The sequence below is a fragment of the Octopus bimaculoides genome, chromosome 8 (assembly GCF_001194135.2).
Source record: "Octopus bimaculoides isolate UCB-OBI-ISO-001 chromosome 8, ASM119413v2, whole genome shotgun sequence".
In the NCBI taxonomy this organism is placed as follows: domain Eukaryota; kingdom Metazoa; phylum Mollusca; class Cephalopoda; order Octopoda; family Octopodidae; genus Octopus; species Octopus bimaculoides.
Genome location: NC_068988.1, coordinates 95,908,317 through 95,915,156, shown reverse-complemented (window position 1 = coordinate 95,915,156; position 6,840 = coordinate 95,908,317).

Here is a 6,840-nt window from a genome sequence, read left to right as displayed (position 1 = left end):
CATCATCATCATCATCATCATCATCATCATCATCATCATCATCATCATCATCATCATCATCATCATCATCATCATCATCACTATACAGGCAGTGGATTGACAGAGTCATCAGTGTGTTGAACAAAATATCTTGTGATATTTTGTTATAGCTCTTTACGTTCCGGGTTTCAATCCCAGCAGGGTCAACTTTGCATTTGATTCCTCTGGGCTCGATAAAATATAGTGCCAGTCAAATATTGGGGTTGATATTAACCCCTCTCCTCAAAACTACTGAACCTGGTCTAAATTAGAAACAGTTATTATTACTATCATTTTTCTTTTAATTTATGTAATCAGTTGCTGGGTCATATCTAGTGCCATGGGGAAAATGAAGGTCAAGAGATGCTTAGCTATGACTGAAATTTTGGGGAGGGAAAGTGGCTGGCGGAGGGATTCAGAAATACAATCATTTAATACGACACAGCACAAACTTTTAAATTGATAGGGTTTTTCTAAGGATGTGAACGGTACTTGTCAACACATTCTTTTGAAATTCTTTGAGATATGGTTCTTCTGGGATGTAGATGTTTTTCGACGTTCCCTTTTTTATCATGCCCAGAGCACCTGCGATAATAAGGACATTTTTGCTTTAAAATGTCGCCTCTTTTGTATTTCAATTTCTTGGTCCTTGTATTTACTAAGCTTGTCAAATCCTTGACAGGTACAGTCTTATCCGTGGGGACACTCATATCTACCAGTTTACGAGTACTTTCTTCCCCCTCTTAAATAATTATGTCTGGTCGATTATTATTATTATTGATTTGACTCGGGTTCGTACTTATTCCCGGTAGAGTTTATGAGGGTAATCTTTCCTGTCCCCAAGAGGCAAACTTTCTGTTGAAACCCTGCAGGACATTCTATTCCAATCTCCTTCAAATATCATCATCTTCATCATCATCATCATTATTGAGCTTATAGTAGACAGGAGTATCATAATTGTTGCTGTTTAGCTCCACGTCAGATTGAATTAAGGAAACCTACGATGAAAGGTGTTGAAGCTGTGCTTATTCCGTCTTTCATTTAGGCATAATATATCTAGAGCTACATCATCTAATGTGTCCTTCCTATTTTAAAATACATTAGTGTGAGAATTGAAAGAGATTTGGATGATGTTGTTTCTAGCATGTAGAGCGACTGAATAGAGGCTCTTTCGTTATTTGAAACTATTCATAGTCTGGAATTTAGCGGAAAAAATCTTATGTGCTGAAGAATATAGGAAAGATCCTTACCATCCTAATAATAACCATCCTAATAATAACCATCCTAAATGGATGGTTATTTCAGCTACTCTTCTGCTCTGGGTTGAACTTTTATTTGAATTCTATTTTAATCTATGTTAATTGATTTTTTTACTCCTTTGATTCAGAAATTTCCTTATCCTCTGACTAAATTCAATCATTCTTTTTTTTTCAGTTTCTCCTTGTTTTTCGTAGAAGAAGGGGATTTGACCCTGCTTTCGTCTTGTATCACATCACATGAGAAAATAACATTGGTTATTTTTGTCCGCCCACAAGTCCATGTAGACGGCCCAGTGTACCCATTTTCTGTCTTTTATTTAAGAGACTCATAAAAATATTATTTCCATTGTGTGGTTTCAGGTAAAAGGAAATCAAATCTAAAATCAATAATAACATAAAGGAAAATAAACGAATCTATTGACAATGAGCAATACACAACTGTACCCAATATTAGGGAAAATATATCAGTAAATATTTGGTTTCTATATCTCTATTAGGTGGTACTCCAGAAAGGCCTTTAATGGCTAAAAGAAACCAAAGAACTAAAAAATAAAAATATTATATTGTCCATATTTTAGAGAGGAATGTTAACATTTTTTGAGCATCTATTGTTTTAGAATAGTTATTCTCTGTAATAGTTTCCGACTGCTGTTGTTACCATTTTCTACCATTTAATAACCTATATCATATTCAAACATCCCAGTTTAAAATTTTCTATTATCTTTCTTGTCTTCTTTTTCTTTCTGTGACATCAAGCTACATTCACACGTTAGCATAGTTGACAATTTCATACACCTTACCACACATCCGCCATTTACAATCTTATTGACTTCGCTCATTTTTCCTTCTTATGAAGGTTTATTATAATTGCTTCTTCATGTGTAGCAATGATAAGCTTTTACGTTTCCATCTTTAACACTCCATTAACTATTATGTCTCCTGTGTGTCTGAAAAACTGCCCATACAACTACATCATAATCCTTTTCTTTCTTTCTTTTATTTGATTTCACGTCCTCTTTATGTGTGTTCACTATTGGTCTTCCATACTGCTAGTAGAAGCTTGTCTTCTTCGTTTTTCCCCAGCACAACTTTCTCGTCTTATATACGTCAACTGTCGTCTGTCTCTTACATTGCCTACTTCTCTAACCACTTCCTCTACTTAGTACAAATTACCAGTTCACAAATGAGCTCCGTTTAATCTACCTCTTCCCCTCCAAAACATGTCTTGTACATATAATAAAAATTTGGCAGAAAAGTGCCAACGTCAGATAGAATGCCTTTCGGTATTTGATTGCGTCTCTTCAGTCTCTGAGTTCAAATCCTGCCTTTCATCCCTCCTCACCTTTCATATACTAAAGCACTTATCAAATGCTGCAGTTTTTGTGTCTGTGTCTAAATTAGAAACAATTACCATTATTATTATTATTATTATTATTATTATTATTATTATTATTATTATTATTATTATTATTATTATTATTATTATTCGGGAGAGAGCGTAATGGGCAGAGTACTGAATTAGGTGCCTCACAGCATTTAACTATGAACATAAAAACTCTGCTGAATGTATAAAGAAAAGCTTTGCCAGAATTATCTAAAAATTAATGACAAACATCCAACTCTAAGCTGTCTGTCTGTCTGTCTGTCTTCTCTGTCTGTCTGTCTGTCTGTCTGTCTGTCTCACTCTCTCTCTCTCTCTCTCTCTCTCTCTCTCTCTCTCTCTCACACACACACGAAGCGATGAAGGAACGTCCACAAGCTCCTTCAGCATGCAAAAATAATAGTTGAAATGCCTTCATATAACACTAGCATCACAATTATTAAGGAAATGAAACGTCATATAATGTAGTCGCACTTATTTCTAAAAAGACGGAACGGTCGCGACTGGAGTGTCTTTGATGATAGATTTGCAGGATGAAAGTTAGCTGTGGGATGAACCATGATGTCAAAACTATGCATTTGCATGGGTTGTAAATGCACGTATACACACCCACACACATATGCACGTACACACACCCACATGAATATACATAGACACACACGTTAGAGGCCAAGGTAGACACAGCAAGGCAGTCATTCACAGCCAGTCATTAAATGAAGTGAAGTGTTTTGTACAGATGAAGGCAGATCAATTCTGTTGATTTTTTCTTTTGTGACTTTAAGGAGAAATCAATGGGAGGATCGATACTTCTTAATTTCTTCTGTTTTTCTATTTATATAAAGAATAATAAAACGTTAATACAAACATAGGGATGTTTGTATGTTCTATGCAAATACAAATACACACACACACACATAAATAATATATATGCATATTTACATACGTATATGTACATACTTACATCTATACGTATATATATGCATATGTGGGCACAGGACGTCACGAAACGTGTACAACAAAAAACACGAAGTACGAGTACATGGAATATGAACGATTTTTCGAACAACGAAAGACTCAAATGGAAAACAAGACAAACAACATAAAGGACAATCCTTCATCAGTTGTTGGCTGTTTTTCTACTCTCGTATTTCGATCATTTATCTATATATAATGTGTTGTTTATGATAGTAGGCGTTTCATTTGCCAATTCATTGATTATTTTACCTCTCCGGATTGTAATGGTTTTTGTATTTATGTTCTGCTGCGTCTGTGTTTTTTTCTATCACTGTCGTGTTGTCACTTTCCATTTGATAGTTTGATAGTTTCTCTGGTTCTGCTCGTCGATCAGGTAGCTATATCCTGTTTTGGAAAAATGGTTTATCTGTCTGTACCGTTTTTCAAGGGTTAAATTACAAGGTCTCCTGCCCCCGCATAACTGTATCCTGTTTTGCTCGAGTTATTTATTTGTTTACCTACTTCCATTGTCCTCTACCTGTCAATTACGTCATCATATAGTTATCATTCTTTCTCATTTGTAAGTTATTTTTAGCGATACGTCTCATAAACTCTTTGTAGGATTAGATTTTATACAGAATCTTTCTAAATTGTTATTCTTCTCCGGAGGATAATTTGTTAGTTACTTCGTTTTGGTGTCCTGTTGCTTTTGGCTTTCTTGTGTTTCCTCTGCTATTTCTGCCATTGTCGTGTCATTTGATATCTATCTTGTTTATTACTTGGACAAATTTTTAAAATTGGTATTCTGGTCTCTGTTACATAATTTCACACAATTTCTTCTGTTTGGCAAGCATATTTATTTAATTTATTAGATATGTTGTATTTTTCTGCGGTGCACAAGCAGCCTGTCTGGCCAATCCCGATATTATCAAGTTTATGATTGTATTTTATATTATTCTCTATGAAATTCAAAATATTTATTTATATAGACGTTGCAGAACAAATTCATCTCACTCGACTTTCCCACCTGATTCATTCTTGTACAAAGCGAAATAACAGTATGGTCTAACGAACGACTTATTCCAAACAATCACCTGAAAAAAAATATCTCAGACCTTTGAGGGATGATAGTGATTACGCAATATGCTAATTATATCACCTAACCAGTGTAATACTGGTGATACGATGTGTGGAAACAATTGTAGTCATATGAAATAAAAAATTACATTCAATTAATTTTTTTCTTATTTTCCCTCTCTCTCTTTGTCTCTTTATTTCTCTCTCTCTCTCTCTCTCTCTCTCTCTCTCTCTCTCTTTATTTCTCCCTGCCTCTTTCTCTCTCTCTCATTCTCTCTTTCACTCTATGTGTGTGTGTATGTGTTTGTGCGTATGTGTATGTATGTTTATACAAGTATGTATACGTATATTACATATGCGTATATATATATATATATGCGTATATATACATATGTGTATATATAAGTGTGTATACGTATATATACATATGCGTATATATGCGTTTATATACATATATATATCATTGTTACGTGGAGTCTTTCAGGTATGTGAAATATATGTCTATTTAATTGGGCAGTTTTGTGAGTGAAAGCCCAACGTGTTATGTCTGCAAAAAGTTTTGGTTGAGGTTCACCAAATAATCGAAATCCTCGAAAGACATAAGATCTGATTTTCAGGAATATATTTCACGACCAATAGAGTGTTCACATACTTGAAAATTTTCCTCAGACTTTCAGCGATAAAATACAGTGCTATTGGCCCATGTCAAACAGCGCTCCTCAGACGAGATAGTCAGGAGAGTGGCAGATATAGAAGCGGCGTTTCTTTTGAATTATAGATACTATCTATCTATCTATCTATCTATCTATCTATCTATCTATCTTTGTATGCGTGTGTATGTATGCATACACACATATATGTATATATATATATATATATATATATATATATATATATATGTAAACATACACATGTGTAATATATATGTGTATGTCAATATATATATACATATATGTTTATAGTCACATACATCCGAATGTACATGCACACAGGCGAGGTAGTGTGAATCTCAAGAGAAGAAACGAAACGAGGCATTATTCTTTTCTATGATTTGATGAAAGGAAATTACAATTGTTAAAAAATGACTGAATCAAATAACTAAGCGAAATATGTACGTAGAAATTGTCTCTAGAGATAGAGAAATAGAGAGAGAGAGAGAGAGAGAGAGAGAGAGAGAGGAGAAGATAGAGAAAGAGAAAGAGAAGGGGTAGAGATAGATAGAAAGAGAGAGAGGAAAGAGACTTTGATTCAGATATATCAATATTTTCCATATAGCCTTGTCTAAGAAGCGTGTAGAGACAGACAGACAGACATTGTTTTCAAATGTTAGATAAACAATACTAATACTATCTGCTCTTATGCCGAGGAATGCCGTAGTCATCCCAAAAGTCGGTTGAACGAAACTCTAGTTCGATTATAATAAAATCCTGTTAAACTTTCATATACTCACATATATATGTGCGTACTCGGGTGTATAGTATTATATATATATATATATATATATATATATATACATACACACACACATATATATATATATATATACATATATATGTATACAGAGAGAGAGAGAGAGAGAGATAGACATATGTGTCTAGACCTACATAGTGGACACACAAACGTGTCGCACTTATTTCATCAGATGTATCTACATCGTTTGGCTAATCCTAGGCAAACAATGAGCCAATTCGTTTATATACTCATTAAATCTCGTAACTTCCGAGAATTGCAAGTACTAATTTGCATGTTACAAGTAACTAGCACTTTTTTAAATATCAGGGTCCTGTCAACAGGGATCTCAGTCCACATAGTATCAAGGGATGATTAATATACGTAAATCTACGCAATAGATAAACAGCATTTTTAACTATTTCTCCGCAGATTAAAAGAATGTGGGAAAACCCTTTCAGTTTTTTACCCTTATTGGTTTCTTATCAGAGGAGTCTACATTTCTTCCTTGATTAATCATAGAAAAGCAAGTAGATAATTCGTACTACCACGTGTATCTATGTGTGTGCGTGTGTGCGTGTGCGTGTATATATATATATATATATATATATATATATAAATAAATAATATATGTATATAATATGTATAGATATACATATACATACCTATATACATACATATACATACATACATACACACACA